This window comes from Canis lupus, chromosome 29 (genome assembly GCF_003254725.2).
Source record: "Canis lupus dingo isolate Sandy chromosome 29, ASM325472v2, whole genome shotgun sequence".
NCBI lineage: Eukaryota > Metazoa > Chordata > Mammalia > Carnivora > Canidae > Canis > Canis lupus.
In genome coordinates, this window is record NC_064271.1 from 41,082,329 (window position 1) to 41,106,108 (window position 23,780).

Sequence of the window (23,780 nt, forward strand, 5' to 3'; positions counted from 1 at the left end):
GGAAGAAACTTTCGGAATGAGCTCTTTTTCTTTTTAAAAAATTTTTTAGGCGGGGCCTCCGAATGGGTGCTCGGACTTTCATGCCCAAACGATTTGCTCCTCAGGTGTTGCTGGTGGGCACCGCCGATGGAGAGAGCCCGCCTCCTGGACGCCTTCCTAGGTGGTCTTCAGCTTTCAGTCAGGAGAAACCACAGCTGATTTTTACCTCTGTCTGATTATTTGAGGCAAAAATCTGCCGAAGGCAAGATGCATCCTCCTGAGATTCCCAAGATGTATGTTGGAAAGAACGAAGCTCCCTTGATGAAAGGGGTCCGTGGAGCCCTGGGGCTGGCCACCTCCCCTGTCCTGGATGGGGACCATCCCAAGCCCCTGCAGAGTGTCGGCTCCTAGCCCCTCTCCTCTCCCACCCCAAAACTTTTTCTTAATTTGCTAACCTTTATCTTTATGCTTCATTCATGTCACATTTTATCGTGCGTCTCTTAGGATAGCTGTGTCCCAGGATGGAGGGAGGGGAAGAAGGAGGAGGCGCTGTTCTGGGGTATCTTACGGAGATTCGACTCTTGAACCCTCCAGACAAGAAGTCATTTTCTTGACTTTCCCTCAAACTCCGTGTTCGCTCCATTGGGCCGATCACATCAGCTCTACTCTTGCCGGGTCCGCCCTCACTAAATTGAAACGTTGAAATCTTAATCCCCAAGGCAATGGTGTTGGGAGGTGTGGCTCCGGGATGTGGTTAGGTCGTGAGTGTGGAGTCTCGGGAATAACATCAGAGCCCCACAGAGCTCCCTCACCCCTTCCTCCAGTGGGGGTACAGCCAGGGGTACAGCCTCTGTCCCTGAGGGGTTCACCCTTGGGAGACAAGTAATCCGAGTGGGAAGTCTAGCAGGGATGCGCTTGGGGGCACTCCAGGACCGCCAAGAAGGGAAGGAGGGCCGAGGACAGAGCAGCAGAGGCTTCCCAGTGCGGATGTGGCCATACCCGATGGAGATGCCAGCTGCCGGGCCGGCCCCAGTCGGACACTCCTCAACTGATGTGTTAAAAATATCTGCTCAATGTTTCTTGGAAGAGAAACAGGAGTGACCGTGTAAGGCGCGCAGGCCCGGAGGTGGCGGGATCACTGTGTCTGTGCCCCCTGCCGTTCCACTCTGCCCCGCACCCCCCACCCCCAGCAAACCCAAGCCACGCGGTCGGCTCCTGGCCTGTGGGGGACCATGGGCCGTGACTGACTGTTCATGCCCTTGGGAATCTTGCAGGCGTTGAACGCTCCCTGCGTTCTAGTAAACACAGATCTCTGCGCCTGTACCATCCCTTTGCCTTAGCAACCCTTATGGACTGCTCTTGGACAACTGCCTGCCTGGGATGATACGAGCTGTGGGCCAATATGTGGCTCATAGAGAAAAGGAATAAGATTAAGAGAAAATAAGGTCCAGGGAACCAGCATTGTTTGTTTTCTTGTGTGTTCCAGGCTAGTGCTTGGTATCATACAAACGTGCTCTTATTTATTCTCCATCTCAGCGCTAAGGCAGGCCCTGTGATCTCATTTAGTAGGGGAGGCTAACACGCTTGCCCGTAGGCAGCTAACAAGGAGTGAAGCTTGCGCACAAACCCAATATAAGGTTAGGATAGATGGGCAGCAGGGGAGGAGGTGGTTGGATGAAGATCAGAGTCAGGAAGAGCAATGAGGAGCCACCGGGAAACCTCCTGAGGATAAAGGGAAGGGGTCAGGGAGCTAGAAACAGGACACTTAGTGGCTGCCACATTTGACGGTTGGGCATGGGTTTGGAGGGAGAACAGTTTCTGGTCCTAAAAAAGCATTGGTGACACTAAAACCTGGGAGGGCATGGGTTTGAAGGGAACCATGCTGAGCTGTTGTGTTTGAGGTTCTGGAAGAACTGCGGTCTAGGTTTCTGGTCTGTGCTGGAGAGTGATCAGGGCTGGACTGGAGAACTAGGCTTGGGTAGATGTCCCGAAGGCCACAGACGGACGCCAGGCAAGGAAACAGAGCAGCGCACCGCACCCTGAACCTCTGGGACCACCACACTGTGTTTTCTCATGACACGATGCCTCGACTTCTCAGTGGGGACGCTGCTACCCCTGATGCAGAACATTGAAAAATGGGGGGTGGGTGTTGCTTTGGTTGTCCCAGTGGTTGGAGGGTGCCACTGGTCTTCAGTAGGCATATGGGGTGCACAGGGACAGAAGAAGTCCTACAATGCACAGTGAAAAGTCACCCTGGGGTCCTCATGATTTCTAAATACCCCATTGGACATTCATTTAGGTGAAAACGCTTTATAAGACTCTCAGCGTAGACTCTAAGTTTCCGTATATACATGTATATTATGCTCCACTTAAATTTATACTGTTCTGTAAGAATGGAACCATGTAAACAAAAAATTGTACTCGGATTTATTGGAACTTGACTGAGCTGTCGAATTTCAGAAGATCACATCTCTGCTGGTAATATCATTCCTAGAATCTGCGTTGTTACTCTGCATTAGTACCTACCCCACTAATGATGATTTTGCATATGCCTTCAAGCACGATTATTTTGTCTTCAAGTACTCATAATCTCACCATAAGTTAAAATACATTTTTCCTATGGATCCCTTTCCTTTCATTTACCCTTCACATTATGGTTGGGCCAACTTTCATCTCAGGAGAGTGAAGGGGGTGTTACAAGTTGATCATTGTAAGGGAGGGTAGAGGCTAATGGAGTGGAGGGCTACTGGCTCTAGACTAGCGCCATCCTCTAGAAATATAATGCAAACCACAAATAAAATTTTAGGTTTTCTAGTAGCCACCTTAAATTAAGAGGATGGACTATTACAATGCAGCCTTTAAAAGGAAAGGAATCCTGTCACATGCTATAGCATGGATGAAACTTGAGGATATCGTGTTAAGTGAAATAAGCCAGTCACAAGAAGACAAATACTGCATGATTCCACTTATATGAGGCATCTAAAGTAGTCAAATTCTTAGAAAATACAGTAATGGTTGCCAGGAGTTCGGGGAGAGGGGTAAGAGGAGAGTTACTTAATGGGTATAAAGCTCCATATCGATAAGATGACAAAGTCCTTGAGATCTGTATCACACAAAGTGAATATACTTAACACCACTGAATTGTCCACTTAAAAACGGTTAAGATGAGAAATTTGTGTTATGTATTTTTTAACCAAGTTTTTTCAAAAGGAGCATGTGAACTTAATGTTAATACTATATATTTATTCATCTAACATGTCCAAAATTCTATCACCACAACCTATAATCAATATAATGACTATTGATGAGATATTATATATTCTTTTTCTTAAGGTCTTTGAAATCTGTGTATTTTATACCTATAGCACCTGTCAACCCAGACTGGACACCTTTCTGGTGTTCAACAGCCACACGTGGTTAGTGGTTACTGTCCTGGACAGCCAAGGTCTAGATTATAAAATAATCACAGTAGAACACTGCTGAGTAGGCTTTAAGTGCCAACCACTGTTGTGCATCCTTCACACGGAATGACTCATTTAATCCTCGTAACAGCCCTATGAGATTGGCACAATTATTGCCCCTGTCACACATGAAGAAACCGAAGCCCAGAAAGCTTGAGTAGCTTGCCTGAGGTCACACCCCATCGTGTCCGTGAATAGAAAGCTGAACCCGGGTGTTCTGGCTCCAGAACCCTGCCTTAACCACTGTGCAATAGGTGCCCCTGTAGATCTCTCCCTAGGATTCCCTTTCTGGCCCTTGGGGAGTCTGCATGGACCTGGTGGGTCTTAGGGCAGCAGGGACATGGCTGAGCCACCAGGGAGCCGGTGTGGCTTGTCTTTCCCTGCCATTCCCGAGAAGCATAGCAGAGGCGCTGGCTGGTCGTTCTGAGAAGCAGAAAGAAAACCCGTGCTTGCTTCACAACCCCCAGCACCGTCTTCCAATCTTCTCTGCATTTCCATTAAAAGAGGCAATGGGTCTGGGCAAATCAAGATGAAACACAGATAGGAGAGAAAGCCTGTCCCAACTCATGCATCTAATAAGGACTTGCTGCCAGGTGACACTGGTGAGTGGTCTGCATTCCAATAACTTTCTCTTGGGTTCTCCTTAAGAAAGATTTCTTCGTTTCCTGGGACTTCACGGAGATTATGCTGACAACTTTCCCATTAATTATTAAATTATGCTCTATCACAAAATGATTGCATTTGCTTCCTATCTAGACACTCCCCGTCATTGATGAAAACTCTCATTTAAACTAATATGCTTTTAACTTGCTTCATTTCAACACCTCCGTGGAGGCTACTAATGAGCTGACTGTTCGCCCAGCTGGTCCCTTGGCCCTTCCTTGTGTTCTCTGTTCCAAGACCAATCTTGCTGAGTAGGAAAGGGGAGGACTCGCCATTTGAATTGGAGTCTAGGCTGGAGACTTCCTGCGGGATGTGTACACTTAAACACGCAACTTTGAGTCTGAGCCCCTCACAAACGTGAGGACTCCACTTGCTGCTTCCAGAACCACAAAAATTGCCTAGGAGGGCCGCCACAGGAGTAAAACAGCCTCCCAGTTTCAACTGGGTAGCTTCCTGAGTCGGGTAATTATACCCAGATTCCCTTTACAGGGACCTCCTAATTATTAGTTAATAAAGAGATGATTCTAGGCTGTGACCCAAAAGGCTGGCAGGATCATAACTGTGGAGCTGGAGAAGTGCCTCTTCCCAGATGTTGTCCTCTCCTGGCAAGGAGACAAGGTGCTTTGGAAGGACCCTTCTTTGTTGCTTTTGGAGAATAGCATTTGCCAAGGAACTCATCTTCCTGGCGCTGTCTTCTTCGGGGTGTCAGATGGGTCACTTCACTGGAGTGCTGTGAATCAGGTCAGTCTGTTCCTCTGATTAACCCTGATCTCATTCTGTTGGCAGCAGGCAGTAGCCTGAGGCCCTGCTGCCTTCTGAAGGCTGCCCACTCATGCCAGGGGTACTGGGAACAGGAAGAGCTGACTGAGCTCACACCATGATCCAGGCTCATTTCTAAGTGCTCTTGAAACCGGTCTCAAATTTTTACATAGGCATTATTTTACTTCCCTCCCTGTTTTACAGATCAGGAAACTGAGGCTCACCGGGGTTATGCCCATCGCCCAACCCTACACAACTAATGTAATTAGGAGAGCTGGGACTTGAACCTACGTCTCTCTGGCTCCAGAGCCTAAAGGCTAAACTCCTCTGCCATACCGCTAGGGGTTAGCAGGCCAGAAGGGGAATGGTCTGGCCAGGACCCAGCTAGATTATCTAAGGACACCTATTTTCAACCATATGGATGATGCGTCATGCTCTTGGCCTCTGATCAGGGGCATATACAATAATCATAGCTTCCCTTCCCCATCCAAGCCATATTCATTAGATTAGGGATGTGCCCAATATCCCAGCCAGAACAACGGGAGGTCTTCCCTAGGAATTTTCCAACTGGAATTGAAGACAAGAGGAGCCTTTTCTACTCCAGGAGTGCAACAAGATAGATAAGAACTCTAAGTGGCCATAGGCTGTGGTCTGGCTTGTGGAGAAGGGTAAAAAGATAATGCTTGATAATATACAGAGAAAGGGAAAAATTCCAATGGCATTTGAGCTCCTGATTCAAATTTCTGGGGTACACCCTTGTATTTCCCACAATTCAGCTATGTAAGCAAGTGAATTTCCCCTTTTCACCCCAAATAATCCTACTTCAGTTTCTATCACTTGTGATAAAACCACACTAAAACACCTTGCACTGGAATTTGGTCTACTAAGGACGATGCAGAGCTTCTCAAGGGCTTTAATGTGCACTGGAGAGAAGGAGGAGTGGGGAGGGGACACTGTAAGCAGGACGACAAACAAGGAGCCGCTTGCTGTGTGAGCAGCATCAGTGGCCCCACAGAGAGATGATGAGGGCTGGAACCAAGGCAGTTGGGGATGGAGTCAACTTGGGAGAAGTGCTCTGATTTGGCAAATTGATTAAAATTAGGGAGACGATACAGGAGGTACCCAGGATGGTTCTCAAGTAGATGGCGATACCATTAGCTGAACAAAAAAGCATAGGAGGCACAGCCGACTCAGAGGAGGTAAGCGGAGAAGCAATAGGTAACACGCTTGGCCGTGGTACTTGACGCAAGTTCAGCTGTGTGGGGCTCCTTTAAGCTGACACAATGGGTTTTGGCGCCAGTGACGAAGGTGTGTTCTGGCAATCACCTGCTGGTCACAGCCTTGGTCCTGAGTCACTCACCCTGACCTGTGCCTCACACCTCTTTCCATCCTGCTTTCAGCTCTCGCAGTTGCCAGGTGGCCTCATTTTGTCCTTGCGTCACCTGCAGATTTGTCAGAACTGGCATTGTCTTCCTGGTAGAACGGAGGCTCCTTTCCATGGAAATCTGTCCTTCCTGCTGCTCAGCTGAATCGAGCCACGTCGGACAACTCGCTCCCTGGAGTGGTGGGGATGGATGGCTAGCACTGTTAAAAACAAACAGCAGGATCCTGCTGTGGAAATCTGACGCCAGCCAGTTTGGCTGCTTATAATTATTAGGTTCTGTGCCGGGCATCTGTAGCCTACCGTGGCTAATGATGAGGAGCATTGTAGATCTTCTCCGCTAAGACTGCCCGACTAAGGCGTATGGCCAGGTTGCACCGAAAGCAAGAGCTAGACCAAATCCAGATCCTGTTATACGTGCTGACATTTATTAATAAGCAGGCATTACGATAATGCACAATCTTTTTTTTTTCTAAGTTTGATGAAATCTCTGCTCTCTGACATATGCTTTGCACGATGAGATAATGTGCTAGTGGCGGAATTCTAGTCAAAATCAGGCAACAGCCTCATCTGTTCATTGCAGCACACAGATAAGGTGGAGCCAGTGGCTTGACAGGCCGTTGTGAAGGGTTTACGCCGTTGAACTTGAAAAGTCCTTACACTGTGTTCATGTAAGCATGGAGGACCTATCTTGTATTGTATTTCTGGCCATCCACATATCTCCTGCAGCATTTATTCCACCAACAAAAAGTCATTTCTAAACCCATTATGCAGTGAGCAGACCCTCCACTGCTGATGGAAGATAAAGATTGCTAAGGTTCTACTCAGGAATAAACCCATGCGTGTGTAGTCAACTAATACTTGACAAGGAAGCTAAGGAGACTCAATGCGGAAAGGATAGTCTTTACAATAAATGGTTTTGGAAAAACCAGATAACCACATGCCGAAGACTAAAATTGGATCCCTATCTAAGACCACTCACAAAAATTAACTCAAAGTGAATTAAACGCTTAAATGTAAGATACAAAATGTAGAACTGCTAGAAGAAAACATAGGGGAAAAGCTCCTTGACACTGGTCTTGGCAAAGATTTTTTCAGCTAGGAACACTAAGCACAAATGATAAAAGCAAAAATAAACATGTGGGACTATACCAGACTAAAAAGCTTTTGCACAGCAAAGAAACAACAGCACAATAAAAAGGCAACCTACCAAATGGGAAAAATATATTTGCAAATCATCTCTATGATAAGGTCTTAGTATCCAAAATATATAAGGAAGTCATACAACTCAGTAGCAAGAAAATACAAAAAATTCAATTAAAAGTTGGCAAAGGACTTGAAACATTTTTCCAAAGAAGACCTACAGCTGGCCAAGGGGTCCACAAACAGATGCTCAACGTCACTAATCATCAGACACTTGCAAATCAAACCACACACCTGTTAGAATGGCTATCATCAAAAACACAAAAGATAACAAGGGTTGGTGAGGAAGTGGAGAAAAGGGAACCCGTATATGCTGTTGGTGGGAATGTAAATTTATATAGCCACTATGGAAAACAACATGGAATTTCCTCAAAAAAATAAAAATAGAACTACAGTATGATCCAGCAATCTCCCTTCTGGGTGCATATCTGCAGGAAATGAAATCACTATCTGGGAGAGATATTTGTAATCCCATGTTCATTGCAGCATTATTCACAATAGCCAAGACGTGGAAACAACCTAAGTTGAACAGGCAGAGAAAATGAGTATTTGTGAATAGGTAAGGAAAATATGGTATATATGTGCAGTTGAATTTATTATTCAGCCACAAAAAAAAGAAAGAAATTTTGTCTTTGGGACAAATAGATGGGCCATGGGGGCGTTATGCTAAGTGAAATAAGTCACTCGCAGAACTCAGAGAAATAGAGACTAGAATCATGGTTGCCAGAGGCTGCGGGGTGGGCGAAATGAGAGATGTTGGTCAAAGGGTACAAACTCCCAGTTATGAGATGAATGAGTTCTGGGGATCTAATGTACAGCGTGGTGACCGTAATCAACAATACTGTGTTATATACTTGGAAGTTGTTGATAGAGTAGATCATAAATTTTATCATCACAAAAAAAAAAAATTTTATCATCACAAAAAGTGGTAATTATGTGAGGGGATGTTAACTGACTTTATTGTGGTAACCATAGTACCATGGAGATGTTTATCAAATCATTATATTGTACATCTTAAACTTGCATATAAGTTAGTAATATCCCAGTAACACTGGGGGTGGCTGGGGGAGTCACCAAAGCTCTTGTAGGAGCTACCCTTGAGTGTAGATTTTTCCAATTAAAGTCTCTCAAAGATTACAAAACAGGGATCCCTGGGTGGTGCAGCGGTTTAGTGCCTGTCTTTGGCCCAGGGCGCGATCCTGGAGACCCTGGGATCGAATCCCACATCGGGCTCCCGGTGCATGGAGCCTGCTCCTCCCTCTGCCTGTGTCTCTGCCTCTCTCTCTCTCTCTCTCTCTCTGTGATGACTATCATAAATAAATAAAAATTAAAAAAAAGAAAAGATTACAAAACATTCTGGAATGTGTAGTGCTGATGAGGGCACTTTGAACGTTAAGAAAATGCTCCTAGGATATAGGTTAGAACCAACATGTACATCTTTTGGTCTATAAATACAATAAATAAATAAATGGTAAAATAATGTACAGATATATGTAACTCATACCACGTGCTCGCCTCGGAAACTTTTCATAAGCTGTTCTCTGTGCGCAGTGTCTTTACCCCTTTCTCACACATTTGCCTCATTGACTCTTGTTCCATCTTCAGGATTTGGAATAGCTGTCACCTCCTTTAGGAAGCCTTCCCGGATCCTCTACTATCCCCATCAAGGCCAAGTTGAGTGACTATCCCTTGTCTTCTGCATCTTTATAGCATCTTGTGCTAACTTCTTGTCATTGGAAGTCAATCAGCCAGTCTGTCCCTTTCACTTGACGGGAATTCCCAGTCCCTTTCTCTGTAATGCCAGCAGAATACCTGGTGGTTAGTAGATGCTTGTTTGTTTGTAAAATTGAATTTAACTCAAAAGAGGAAACCAGTTTGGTTTTCTTTCCTCCTTGTTTTCCATCCATGTACTGGCAAAGGAATCACCAAAGATTATTTGTTGACCAGAGGAGGACAGCCATCGAGAAGGGGCTGAATGGGACACTGCCCTAGATAGCTCACAAATCTGAGAATAATTTGGAAGTGACCAAACATAGAAACATTTTAAATTTGTTTTCACTTTAAATGTTCCACGTGTTCACTGGTTTGCTCTCAGGGAGCTGGAGTAGCGGCAAAAGTCTCCTGTGTTGACTGATCGCTGATATTTATCTTGAGGAAAAGAAAGTGACCAGAGGCCTTATTCATTTGATGCTTCCCTATGGGTCATGCAATTCCTCATGGAGTAAAGGTCAGTGAGGGGCTGTCAGCCAGCCAGACAGCCCACTGGGAGGCCGCTGACTTCATTTTGTCCACCAAATACACAGACTCGGGCTTGACATTTGCCAAAGTACAGCTAAACAAATGGTGGTAAAATGATGCTCACGTATCCAGCCCCACATCGAAGTGGCTAAATAGGGATTTAGTGTTAGAATATAGACTTAACGAAAATTTGGAGACACAGGTCATGTATTTGGAGATATTTTTCCTTTTGCAGCTCTGAATCTGTCATTTTAAATAAGACCAGACCCATATCTCATTGGGCATTTCATCTCACTTAAATAAATAGTGAAGGAAAGAGGGTGATGTGGAATTCATGCATTCAAAATACGTGGAGTTTATGTTTGGGGATTATGTGGAAAATATTCCCAGTGAATGATTGCTGTCCCCTGAGGTTCCAGGAAAGGAACTGGAGGCCGACAAGGGATCTGTTTCTCTTCTGCATCTATATCCACAGCCCCAACATTCCCGCCAACCCTCAACCCTCTTAACCTTATAAAATACCACAATGTCGTAAAATCACACCGGGCTCGGCATGGAAAACAATGCAAGAGAATTCTACAACATAAAGTTGAAAGCCATAGTTCTAGGAAAAAGACTGGGTAGCAGCTGCTAAGGATCCCTGGGCCTGCCTTCAGGTGGAGCTGGACAGGTGAGTATGGCCTGGGGCTTGCTGCGGGGAGCAAGGAATCCTCTGAAGAGCTCTTGGATAAAGTTTCTTTCAACGAAGGTCATTCTGCGAATGAAATCTGGTGTGCTGTCTTCTTTGCTCTGGTAAGTAGCAAAAAAAAAAAAAAAAAAAAAAATCAGAGATGATTTTAAAAGGCTCCAAAGCCTTCATCCAAAATTCAGAATGTTTCAGGCTTTAGACAGGGAACTCAGGAGCTGATCCCGGACCTGTGATAACATCCCCCCCGAGGGACTATTGCCTAGTGTCACTATCTTAAGAAGAAAAAGTTTGATTTCCACTCCCCCATTTAGGAAATCAAGAACCAGCGCACAATTTCAGGCTCGGAATCCTGGTTCTCTCCAGATGAACCTGTGCCAACCCATTCGCACCTGCATCTTCTTCCCAGAGATTTTAAGACTCCGTGTGTGTCTTTTCATTTTCTCTTCCTTTCTGCGTTGTGCTGAAGGCAGTGTTGGCTTCATTGCTCCCGTTGATACCCACTGTGGTGAACTAAGACAGAATCACAGCTAAGGGCTAAGACTTGTGGACGGGAGAAACGTGGTTAAAATCCTACCTCCGGCGCTCTTTGGCTGTTAGTTGGATACCAGGAAGCTGCTTAACCTCTCTGAACCTCACTCATTCAGCTCTAAGCCCTCCTGCAGGGTTGTCCTAAGACTTAAATTGAGGCTATGCAGTCACTGGAACTTGCAGAATGCTTGCTCTGTGCCAAGAGTACATTAAAAGTTCTACAGGAAGGGTTATTCTATCAAACAGAGGAAGCTGAGGCTTATTTTATGAGGAAACAGGCCCAGGAAAGCTAAGTCCCTGGAGCCATATTGCAATCAAATGGAGAGGCTGGCATCCAGTGAGTGGTCTGACCCCCGGTACCCTTAACTCCTCTGCTGTGATGGCTCAGTAGGTGGCCAGTGGAAGGTTTTGCATGGTTTCTGACACAGAGCGAGCTCTCGGTGGAAGTAACTATGATGTCGGAGCAACGATGACGACAAAGGAGGATCCAGCTTTCAAACAAGTGGAAAGGGGAGGAAGACCACTGAGCGATGTGGCTGTCGGGGATTACGTGTGTGCTGCTCCTGAGCCCGCAGCTCGGTCAACAGCCTTGTAAGTAGAATCACAAGTGTAACTGGCTCAGAGCTTTTCTAAATGTTACAAATCCCTTCTCTACAGCCTCTAGGCCAGTGGTGCAGTAGCACTAATGTTTTAGGCCAGGTTCCTTGGGAAACTTGCACAGATCTCCATCTTCGTGCTCAGAAAATTTATTGGTAATCTCGAGATTATCGTCCGTGGGGAATACAGGGAGCAGGAGTGGCAGAGGGAAGGACTGCAGTGCTATGCAGTCCTAACAAAAGCCTCAGTCTATCCCACAGGGAATGTTGAGGCTGATAGTCTGTGGTGGGTGGAATTCTAAGATAGCCGCACGATCCCTACCCTCTGGTGTACACGCCCTGTGAAACTCCTTTACTTTCAGCGTAGGCAGAAACTGTAGATGTGATGGGATATCGCACTCGTGATTAGGTTACTAAGAGGTTGACTTGGATGGAGTTAATCAAAAGAGAGATTATCTGGGTGGGCCTGACCTAATCAGATGATCCCCTAAACAAGCCTGTGGTCTTCCAGAAAGTGAGATTCAAAGCATGAGTGGGAATATGGGGCGGGAGGGGGGGGGCACATGGCAGGAAGCAGCAGGCAGTCTCTAGAAAGGCAAGCATGGTCCCTGGTGGATAGCCAGCCAGGAAATGGGAGCGCAGTCCTACAGCCAAAGGACTGAATTCAGCCAACACTGAACTGAACTTGAAAGAAGACCCTAAGCTTCAGATGAGACCACAGCCCTGGCTGGCACTTTAATGTCAGCCTGGGGTGAGCCCTGAGCAGAAGACCCAGTTGCGCCAAGCCTGGACTTCTGACCTACAGAGCTGTGAGACCATGAGAAATGTAGTTTTTACTTAAATTTTTAAAGCTAAACCTTTAATTTTGAGATAATTGGTGATTCATTTGCAACTGTCAGAGACAATACAGAGAGACCCTGTGCGCCCTTTACCAAGTTTCCCTCGATGGTAACATGTTGCCGAGCTTTACTACAAATCACGACTAAGGTCTGGACGTTGAGGCAGTCAAGCTACAGAACATTTCCATCACCACGCTGACGTCTTCCTTTTGTCCTTTCATGGCCATGCCCCCTTGCCTCCTGCGAATTATGTGATTATCAGGGAGCCCCCACTGCAAGGGCAGCATCTGTAGGACAGAGCTTAGAGCTTGAAGAGAGACCTCCTCTTTCACATGTCTGCCGTTCACCCAAACTGCTCATTTCTTCTCGTGGTGGTTCTCTCAAGAGGACCAGCTCAGCGGAGGAACACGGGGCGGGGAGGGGGGGGTGTTCAGTATGTACTTGCTGAATTGAACTGAACTAAATGTGGTTCAGCCAGGGTATTGCTTTACTGTTATTCCTTGTAATTAAATCTGTCTCTCTGGGACTTCTCTTCTCCTTGCTCCCACTTACCTCAATATTAGAAAACCCGTCCCCTCTCCTTGCTTGCCTGTGCTTAACCGCAGATTTATGGGAAGCAGGAGCCCTGGTCACTCAGGGCCACTCAGGGCCACTCAGGACTCCTGGAAACCAAGTCTGTGCACCAGAGTGATCCTTCCAGGCTCTCAGGGCACTTCTTGGTCTGGATGGTGATAGCCTTGAGGGCAGGGATTGAGCTGTCTTGGTGATGAGGGTGGGGGGCATGGCACTCCAGTCCCAGCTCATCCAGGGACAGAGGAGTATTTGTTTAATCAATAAGTGCTAACATTTGTTAGATGTGAAGGCCCCAGGAAGTCATTCCAAGAACACAAACTGGCATCCCAGGGTTCAAGTTGCCCAATCCCATCCATCACCACCACCAACCCCCACCACACACCCAACTGCCAAAGACTGAACTCCTTACCTTCCTTTCGAATCTTCTCCTGAAGCCTTCTCTGAGTCCCTTCTATGTCACTCCACAGCCTGGGCATCCACTCTCAGCATTCTGTTCTGGAGCCCTCCTTCCTCCCCTCTTCTGGCCAAGGATGCTTGTTCATACCTGTTGTATCTCCATTTATAATAGCCAGCTGGGAGTTCCTTTCAATCCCAACCCTGTCTGCCTCTGAGTACTATCTGCTCCACCTCCTCACCGTGAAGACCCAGCCTTGCAGCCTCCTGCCTCACATTCAGGAGCTTTGGTGGTGTTGTCGACAGTGAGAGGAGTGGCTTCTGAGTGTTCCTAGGGAGTTGTGAGGATGTGCTGGACGCTTGGTTGAAAGAAGAGGCCTTCAGAGTAGAGGTTTCTAGGAATCACCTTTGAGAGGAACTAGAAAGGCATAGAAATAATGGCAGATCATACATTGCTCTTTGCCAAGGATTCAGCTCCCATCACATCCTATAAAAAATAAATTTCCTATAAATTTATTATTTATAAATTTATTATTTATAAAAATATAAATGTTTTATTTACTATTATTTATTATTATTTATTTAATATTTTTATAAATATATTTTTATATTTATTTTTCTGTAAATTTTTTATTTATAAAAATAAAACCGCTCTTAAGATCATACCCACTCCTCCAAGGTTGGCAGTGGAAGGAGATCCTCCGTGTGGATAAGGTGCTTCATGGCCCCAATTCCCAGGGAATGGCTGCCGCTTCGAACGTCCTGCCCAAACCCTGTCCATGAGTCTGCTCTCTGCGTCCAGGCCATCCCAAGGGAGCTTGCTGGAGAACAGACAATCCTTAACGAGAGCACTTAGACGCCAGGGATCCCAGGCTCCTCTACTGTGTGCTCCCGCAGCATCAGCATTTCCCCAGTCCAACGGCATAGACGGCCATTTGAACCCTATGAGAACCAGTGGCTGTCATAGGTCTGCCCTCCCTAGACTGTGTCTGAGTCATTCATCCCCATATTATAGATCAGAGCTGAGTGACTGCCACGGGAGAGATGCTCAAAATAGGTTTGTTGGGCGAATGAATTTTGCTTACGGCTCAGGGATGGCAAAAGAGAAAACGGGCCCAGAAAGCTAGTCCTGGCTGAGGAATGGGGCCCGCAAAGTGTAACGTGCTCATTCCTCCAGCTTGCATTCTTCTCCAGGGTCTCCCTGCTCAGCTCCTGGATTATCTCCACATCTTTTCCTTCCCGCCTGGCATACTCCGACATGGCTACGCTTCTCAGGACAGACCCTCGGTGTGAGGGAGAGACAGGAGATCTGTCTCGTGGTGTCGAAATTCACTCTCTAAGTTTCCAGATTCTGACATGAGGGGCTACATCTCTCCTGGTTAATAGATTCTGGGACTGTCCGCCTCTTGCGAGGTGTGCACTTGCTCTAGGTCGGAAGGGAACATTGAGAATTAGCAAGAAGGAGAAAGTAGTCAGTTAACAGTGACTGTGGGTGGGTGGGCGTGGCGAGCAGGAAGGAAGGCACCTGTGAGGTGTATGTGCCCACGGCCTCAGCAGGACAACCTGTTTTTATATAACAAAAAGGCTAAGATCCACGCTTCGGGGGATTTACGTCATATGTACTATGTAAGGATTTAAGGCTTCCCTTGGTAGCCTTCACACCTAGGACTCCACTACAGAGACTTGAGGAGCGGGAGATTTTAATAATTCGTATCCATATCCGATGTGATTTCTCTTCTGAGATATAACAGAAGCTGAAGGAAGCAATTACAACGGGAAGGTATTTCTCAATGACTCAACTTGATCATTTGTTTTTTTAAATTTTAGAATCTTAATGTGAGCCCGTAATGGGACGCTGTGCCATCTGTCAGGCATCACTCCCAAGCACTGGCAACGGTGATAGATAAACCAGGGACAGTCCAGATTGTTCCTCCTCACCTGGGCCCGAAACATGCCCCAGAGGGAGTCTGGCTCACCAAAGACACCAGGACCCTCGACATTGGAGCTCCTGATGGGAAACCAAGAAGGCTCTTTGGAGCACCCACGAGGGCTGTGGGTGATGTAGCTGAGGAAGGGCACGCGTGGACGTAGGTTGGTTCTGGGGATGTTTTGCATCAGAGGTAGAGGACGATCTGATCCACTTCACTTCACCAGCCCCCGGCCGGGAACTGCAGACCTGGAGAGACAATGACAAAATGCCTGGAAAGCTAAAACAAAAGTTGGGGGGTAGCCGCGTGGAGGGAGGGTGAGGAGTCACTGCTGGAGTGACATGGGAAAGGCACAGGGCCACGTACTCCCAGTGAAGTACAGCTACTGCCCGTGAGTGCTCAGACCACCCGGGAATTTCTAGTCCTCTTCCGTACTCTGAGACCAAACAGTGCATGCGACATTTCTTTCTCTTTCTTTCTTTCTTTCTTTCTTTCTTTCTTTCTTTCTTTCTTTCTTTCTTTCTTTCTTTCTTTCGAGAGAAGGGCAGAGACACAGGCAGAGGGAGAAGCAGGCCCCACGCAGGGAGCCCAACGTGGGACTCTATCCCGGTTCTCCAGGATCACACCCCAGGCTGCAGGCGGCGCTAAACCGCTGCGCCACCGGGGCTGCCCAAGTGCAACATTTCTAAAACTGACTTGTTTGAAAACCGCTAGAAACAGAAAGATGGAGATGGGTTTTGACTTAAACATGGAAAGGAGGGTTTCTCTCTGGCCTCGGAATGTGACCAGTAAATGAAACAAAGCGGGCATGAGTGCATTGCCTCACTCAGAATGCCTCCACTCATCTTCCCACGCTTTCAGCTGTTTCTCGGACTTCAGAGCATTTGATCTTCCTTCCACTTTCTCCATGGGCAGCACATCTTGAAGGTGAAGAACACCATCCTGGTTGATGGGCAAAGATGGACTACCCAGGAAGTGTTTATTTTCCTACTGTTTAAAAAATCCTTCCACTAGAAGAATAAACAAAGGAAAACCTCCAAGGATGGTTTAAGAAATGTGCTGATGATGACTTGGGGAGAGGAAAACCCGTTCCACATCCTCTGTCATCCCACTGAGGTCTGAGACAGAAGAATATCGCTTCCCAGTCTCTCCCATGATCTCCTCATCCAATAAATAGTGGTGACAATAGCGGCATAGAATACTCACAGTGACCACTTAATTTATTACCCAAACAGAGGCTCTTTTGAAAGAGAAAGGGGATGCTCGTAATCATCACTCCGGGACAACAGGCTGACACATATGGTCACCCTAATATCAGTGGAAATGGGATCGATTCTCTAGTCGGGCCCAGATTTCAGCCCTAGCTGCTCACATGCTTAGTCACCACATGAAGGTAGACCTGCTATTTCACCTCCAAAGCCCCTCTTTGCTCATGTTATGTCAATGCTCATCTTGCCAGATTGTTACGAGGATTAAAGGAAACAGCGTATGTGAAGTCCCCGGCATTGCACGATGGCGGCATTCCACGTATACCCACGTTCTTTGCTTCACAGCAATATGGCGGGATTAGTGAATCTGGTTCACCTGCTCATGCACCCATGAGTGAGCTGGGTAAGCATTACTGAATGGAAGAGGTGTCGGACTTCTCCACAGGGTGTGCTTTACCAATTGGTGAAGGTGTATTTGGTTGTCATAATTATTCAGGGGTGGTGGAGGGTGCTACCTGCATTTGGTGAGTGGGTATCGGGGACACTAGACATCTTAGAACATTCAGAAGAGCTGCCCAACATGAAGGATGGCCCCTCATCTTTCATAGCTTCCTAGTGTCCCACTGGACATTCATGTGGATTAAAAATAATAAATTTAAAAAACAGTAACTCTGCATAATGATCTGAGCCTAGAGACCATTTTTATTTTATACATAAATGGAAAGCATTTTTTTGCATCATTCTAATATGCACTGGATTTTCCAGGAATGTGTCAGCTGTATGAATTCAGAGAAAATTGCACTTTGTTCCACATTTTACCAAGAGTTGCTCACCATTTGGGGACCTCTCATCACTAGCAGCCATACCACTGCTGGGCAGTAATGGTGAAATGGGAAGGACATGTTAGTCACTAAGACAACATACCTGTCTTATTTATTAAGTTCAAGGCCCTCACATTCACATGGTTCTCCATATAGCAACACACATCTTACTTTCATGGCTGCTAGGGTGGCCATGCCTAAGGAGTCACATAGTGAAAACCATATTATTTTCTTAACAATTATTTTTTCTTTTATTTCTCTATAACGGTATCATATTTGTGGCAGAAACTGCTAGATGCTTACCAAAAGCTATGCTCTCCTCTCTCTTCTGGACTGCCAACTAGACTCGATTTCCCAGCCACTAGTGCATTTAGTATGGTCATGGGCTGTGTTCTAACGAACGGCACCTGAGAAGAGTGTGACATGCCACTGCCAGGCCTGGCCCATGAAAATCTCCCACGCACAACCCTCCATGTTCTTTCTCTTCCCCACGGATTACTTACCTGCCAGCCCACGATAGGAGCTAGAAGTAATTTCTATTCTGTGTAAGCCTTTAAATATAGGGCTCGTTTGTTTTAGCAATCAGTGTACCCTAACTAAAACAATATGGTCTTCTTCTTCCTCTTTTTTAATACTTATATATGTGGATTTCATTTTAAGGTAGTAAAGAGGACACTTAAAATATCAGCCATGAAAGAGGCCTTCGGTCTGATAGGGTTGAGGGCTACTGGCCAAGACTGTGCAAGTTTTTGTAAGGACCATAAAGAAGAATGGCACGTGGTTGATACCTCATCAAGTTTACGATAAGAGTGTATACAACTACACAGACACGCAAATGTATGAGTTAATTATTAGTTCGAGGTAATGTGTCACACAAATACAATTGGCTTGTATAGATTGGGTGGCCTCCAAACTTTTTTTCACTCTGCAATCCTGTAAGTTAAAAACTTTTTTGAGCAAGCACACTATGTATGTGTATTTCATAGAGTTCAAGATGCTCTCCATTGTACACAACATCATTATCTTATGTCTCATGAAGAAAGAAAAATACTGCTGCCAACTCCATTGGGACATAAGGCTTTCTTGAGGCATCGGTTGTAAAATACATCTTAATATGAGAGCATTAAAATGTGAAGCGATTTATGTCTAAAAACTGGTGCGAATGGGTCATGGACATCTTAATGAATATATTAGGTCTGTTTAATAACACACAAAGATGGGAGTTTTAAAAGGTTGAAATTTTATAAGCAAAACTTCTACTACTTTCATGTTGCACCCCAAAGGATTACCCCCTCTTTGCAGACCACTGGCATAGACAGATCCTCCGTGGGCTCAGAAGAGCAAGGGTTACTATTAGCTGCCCCTGGAAGGCTATGGGAATTAGAACAGCGTTCCAGGTGAAAGAAGTTTTCAGAGGACAGAAACAGGGATGTCTAAATGGTGCTGGCGGCCAGGGAATAAAGCAAGGGGTTACAGCTGACCCAGCTTCTGAGCCTCAGTGTTAGGGCCCATGACAGAGGTAGGGTAGCCAGGAGAGGAAGCTGGTCTTCAGGGAAAAGATTAAAAGAGGGAACAGAGTCCGTCCAGTAGAGCTAATCTTGTACAGGGCAAGCAAATGATAGCTGGGCTCTGGGTTTAACGTCAGCCTGCGGGAAGAACAACATGAGATCTTGGTAGGTGCCACTCAAGGCTGATCTTTATGAGCCAGAAGTGGCCTGGTTTGAAGAGCACAGGTCAGGAGTTCCTGGCTCAAAACATCTCCCGTACCAACTGCCACTGTGCCAGAAGGGTCTTCTTTGAAAATTAATCTCTGTCAGTTAAGGGACTAACGACCCCAATTAAAATGTAATTACCCCTAACAGAAGTAAGGTCTTTTTTTCTTGTGAATTAATACTTCAAAGGGGACAGGTTGCCAAAAGGAAAACACTGTAGAAATGTAACAGGGAAGCTGGAGGTAAGAGAAAGTAGAGGAGAAAAGGTCGTACTAACAGGTGATTGGGAGAGAGAGGATCTATCTGTGTCCATAATCTGCATATACAGGCTTGGATTCTGCACTGAATTCCATGTATACATTTGTGTGTTATATAATTATATATATTAACCACCTTGTGAGAAAATACAGACATTATATATTATATGGTGTAATTTATATACAACACACACATTATATAGTGCAGATATGTATTTCTCAATATGTATGTAATGTATATATTTTTGAGTTTTCTTACAATTTTTCTCCTATGAGAAAAATTATATATATGATATACATAATTATGTCTAATTGGATATGTATAATATTATGTATATTGCATTGTATATGCGTATGTCATAATATGTATATATGTATAATATGAAGCATAACTAGGTATAATTATTATGCATAATTAGTTTATTAAAGAGTAATATAATCATATGTAGCATATATGTGTGTGTGTTTTCTCACAAGGTGGTTTCCAGCAAAAGAAAAAATGTATAACCATTGAAATAACCATTTTGGCATTTTCTAAACTCAAAAACAAGAGTAGAAATCATAACAGAAAAGATCAATAGAGTTGAATATTTTAAAGTTCTGTAAAAAAAAAAGAAAGCACCACCAAAATTAAGATCAAAAGGCAAACTGCAGGAAACATTTGCAGCAGATACAACAAAGAACCACTGTCTTTGCTGTAGAAGGACCTCAAGCAACCCAATGAGAAAAATGCAGAGAACCCGACCCATAAACAGGCAGGCTATGTAGACAGGTCACAAAAGAGAAACTACTGCTAGTCAATGACTACAAGGTCCATGAGGAGGGGAACAGGTCTGGGTGTTCAGCCCTTTTGCCTGGGTCAGTGCTGCTTACCCATTAAGTAAATATTTGTTGAATAATTGATTAAATGAATGAATGAATTAATTTAGAAAAGTCAAGCAAATTAAATATTTTTGTCCATCGCTATAGCAAAGATTTTTTTTTAAAGAAGTAATATCCAACGAGGATAGTAAATACATGTAGTGAAAAGGAGTTTTTCATATGAATTGATGGTCATGCAAGTGGGTATGACTCTCCAGGGAAGCAATTTGTCAATAATATTAACCTCAATGTAAGAGAGAATTTCAGAGCTCACCTCCTTCCACTGTGTGGGAAGATGATGCCTTCTCGCCAGACCTCATCCCCCCTGGAGTCAGGCAGGGCCGTGTCCTGGCCGACGGGTAGTGGGCAGGGGGGATATATGTCCTTCTATACTGGAGCATTGGAGAGCCTTCCTCTGAGGATGTGAGTCAGAGAGGAGGCCTCGGCTGAGACGATGAAGCCACAAACTGAGCAGTTGGGACTGCTGAGTCCCTGTGGAGAAGACAGCGACTTCAGAGATCTTTCATATCACTAAGAAGTAAATTCTTACCTAGTCAGGTCATTGACATACCAGGGCTGCTTGTTACCACAGCACACCTAGGCTGTGCTAATATACTATGTCATTTTTTTAAAGGAATATCTATTGAGCTAAGCATCTACTATAAAACAGACCCAGACATTCCATTTACAGGGAAGAAAATAATCCTAAATATGGAAAAAGATATTTATACATGAAGATGCTCAGTTAAGATCATTTTAAAAACAGCATTCCCATAATAGAATTGTTAGTTGCTGAAGAAAAACATATCACATGCACTTAGTAGATATTTATAAAGAAGATATAATAACATGGGAAAATATTTGTGACTGTCATCCTCAAAAACTTCCTATACATATGAAAAAACTGAAAGGGAAACCATCAAAAATGTTAAAGACTCGTTCTGTTGGGTAGTGAAAATATAATTTTTCTCCCTTACCTTTTTCTACAGTTTGAAGTTTTCTAAATATTTAAAAATAAATTTGCACCAATTATTTGCTTCAACGTGGATGGAACTGGAGAGCATTATGCTGAGTGAAATAAGTCAATCGGAGAAGGACAAACATTATATGGTCTCATTCATTTGGGGAATATAAAAAATAGTGAAAGGGAATAAGGGGAAAGGAGAAAAAATGAGTGGGAAATATCAGAAAGGGAGACAGAACATGAGAGACTCCTAACTCTGGGAAACAAACTAGGGGTGGTGGAAGGGGAGGAGGGCGGGGGGTTGGGGGTGACTGAGGTGGGCACTTGATGGGATGAGCACTGGGTGTTATTCTATATGTTGGCAAATTGAACACCAATTTTCATAATAAATATTTCCTTCCCAATTACTCAACTGTTAGATTTATAACAAATAGATTATTTCATTATCTCATTGGTAAGAATTTTCTTAATCTGGAAACAGATTTCCCAAGTTACACCAAATTCTGAATGGTGAATGATCTTCGTACTTTTGCCACCTTTTTTTTTGTTTGCATACATGCAGAAAATGCAAATCTTAAAGAAAAAAATTTCTATCCATTCATTTCTTTTAAAAGCATAGCAGGCTGTTTATTGATGCTTTAAAATAAAGAGAATGTGACCTTGAACAAGACCCTCCTCCTCCCTGGAACCCCTGTGCTTGTCTGAACCATGGGGGCTGAGTCTGATGGCCTCTACGACCACTGCCAGCTCTAACAGTCTGTGAGTCTACATACAAAGGACATAAGAAGTTGATAATTTCACAGGTCAAAGATGTCGTTCAACCAGGTTTTGGAAAACACCCACCTCATTAGTATTTGTAAACATGTATCTACGGAAACTGCTTGTGTTTGTGCGATAATCATTTATGGATTTATCTTCGTGCAGTCTTCACAAAGCTAAGATTGTGCCCCGGCCAAGCTTCTAACACCGTATGCTGGAACATAGTTTTGTAACACGTTTGGTGGAATCAAATAAAAAATCGTCCTGACAAATGGAGGTACCATCAGAGTTCCAGAAACTGGATGGTTTCCCTTGAAAACATACCGTACGAATCCTGAGAGTCACAGTCCTCAATAGACACGATTTCAGAAAATTTGAGAAAAATACCCTGGGCTGGTGAACAGAAGAGAAAAACTAATTAAATGCAAGCAGCATCATTTTTCATCCAACCTGGGTCATTGTTGTCCAAGGATTCCGGAATGACCGGCTTGTTCCCTAATTAGCTGTGCTCTCTGGCTCAGAGAGCTCTGGCGTGTGGACAATGAAGGACCTTAATCAGATGACATCAAGGGTCCCTTGCAGCTTTAATAATATGACAATTGAGCTAGCATTTATCTTTGCTATCATTTGATGTCCTTCATCACTGATTAGAAAGAAAAAAGAAAAAAAGGTCAAAACCCAGGTTGTAGGCAAAGAGGCACCTCTGTGCTTGATACTGTCTGATGGGCAGGACTGGAAACTTCCAGCAGACGCTCTTCACTCCTCTCCAGCTGGGCTGTTCCCGCTGCTGGTGCCCGGGGCAGAAGCTCGACACGACGTGGCTCAACTGGAGTGGGTGTCCCGTGGCACATGTGAGCGGGTCACTGAGGGGCCGTGGGTCAGCTGGCCAAGGACAGTGGATTCGGGGACTCCGTTGTGGTGAGGACTGTCTACACTTCTGGGGCTCAGGTGCTTGGAAGCGCTCCGTTGAGGCGAGGACACAGTGTGGCCAGCTCTGGGCTCGCGCCGCCTCAGCTCAGACCCTTCCTCAAGGTCGGGACCCGGGGGGGGACACTGACCGCACCGCTCGGGCCCAGGCCGACATCGGTGCCAGCACCGCCCGGAGTCGGGAGCTGCCGGTGGCTCGAGGGCCGGGGTCTCCGGGGCAGATGTGCGGCCGTTCCTAGCAGAGCCTGAGGCTTTCGGGATGATTTGAAAGTCGCTTCCACGTGGAGGGACCTGGAGGGTATGATGCTGAGTGAAATAGGTCAGTCGGACGACAAATACTATATGGTCTCATTCATTTGGGGAATATAAGAAATAGTGAAAGGGAATAAAGGGGAAAGGAGAGAAAATGGGAAATATCAGGGAGGGAGACAGACCATGAAGACTCCTAACTCTGGGAAAGGAACCAGGGGTGGTGGAAGGGGAGGAGGGCGGGGGTGGGGGTGAGGGTGACGGGCACTGGGGGGGGGCACTGGGCGGGATGAGCACTGGGGGTTGTTCTGTATGTTGGCAAATCGAACACCAATAACAAAAATTCACACACAAAGAAAAGAGTCGTAGGCCGCGGGCCAGGTGCTTGCTGCTCGGCGGCGCTCGCTGGGCGGCGGCGGCCGTGCTCGGGGCTCCAGTGCGCTTCCCAGGCCGCGTGTCCTCGAGGGGGGCGCCGCCTGCCCTCCTGACGGCGGGTCCTCGGGGTGACCCGAGGGGAGCTCCCGGGAGGCTGCTCCTCCGCACGCTGCGCCCCTGGGGTCCGCCCGCAGGCTCCTCGCGGGGACGCGCGGCCACACGCCCGGCCGCCCCGCCCTCCGGAGCCGCGGGTGACAGGACGGTGGCCACGGCCCGGGCACAGCCGCCCGCCCGCCACGGAGCCCCAGGCCCGGAGCCCCCGCGCGGCGCCTCCCGCGTGGTCTCCTGAGTGAGGCAGGTCCCTGCGCGGGGGAGGCGAGCGCGGGCCTGAGGGAACTCTGGGGGCCCGGCCGCCCCT

The 23,780-nt window shown here is 45.9% G+C and overlaps 1 long non-coding RNA gene across 11 annotated transcripts; it reads right to left on the bottom strand.

The window, feature by feature from the left end:
- Window positions 1–10,268: 10,268 nt before the first annotated feature.
- On the bottom strand, window positions 10,269–23,525 carry LOC112650799 (uncharacterized). Of its 11 annotated transcripts, none has more exons than XR_007407107.1 (9): window positions 23,340–23,525; window positions 21,896–23,029; window positions 20,363–20,580; window positions 17,562–17,665; window positions 15,240–15,477; window positions 13,968–14,122; window positions 13,318–13,719; window positions 10,762–10,882; window positions 10,269–10,473 (listed from the first exon to the last, which is right to left on the bottom strand). It is a non-coding gene; the product is annotated as an uncharacterized LOC112650799 (long non-coding RNA). The 11 variants fall into 11 exon arrangements; XR_007407112.1 differs by lacking the exon at window positions 17,562–17,665 and having other exon boundaries at window positions 13,318–13,452; window positions 13,544–13,719; window positions 23,340–23,524; XR_007407113.1 differs by lacking the exon at window positions 17,562–17,665 and having other exon boundaries at window positions 13,318–13,461; window positions 13,544–13,719; window positions 23,340–23,524.
- Window positions 23,526–23,780: the final 255 nt, after the last annotated feature.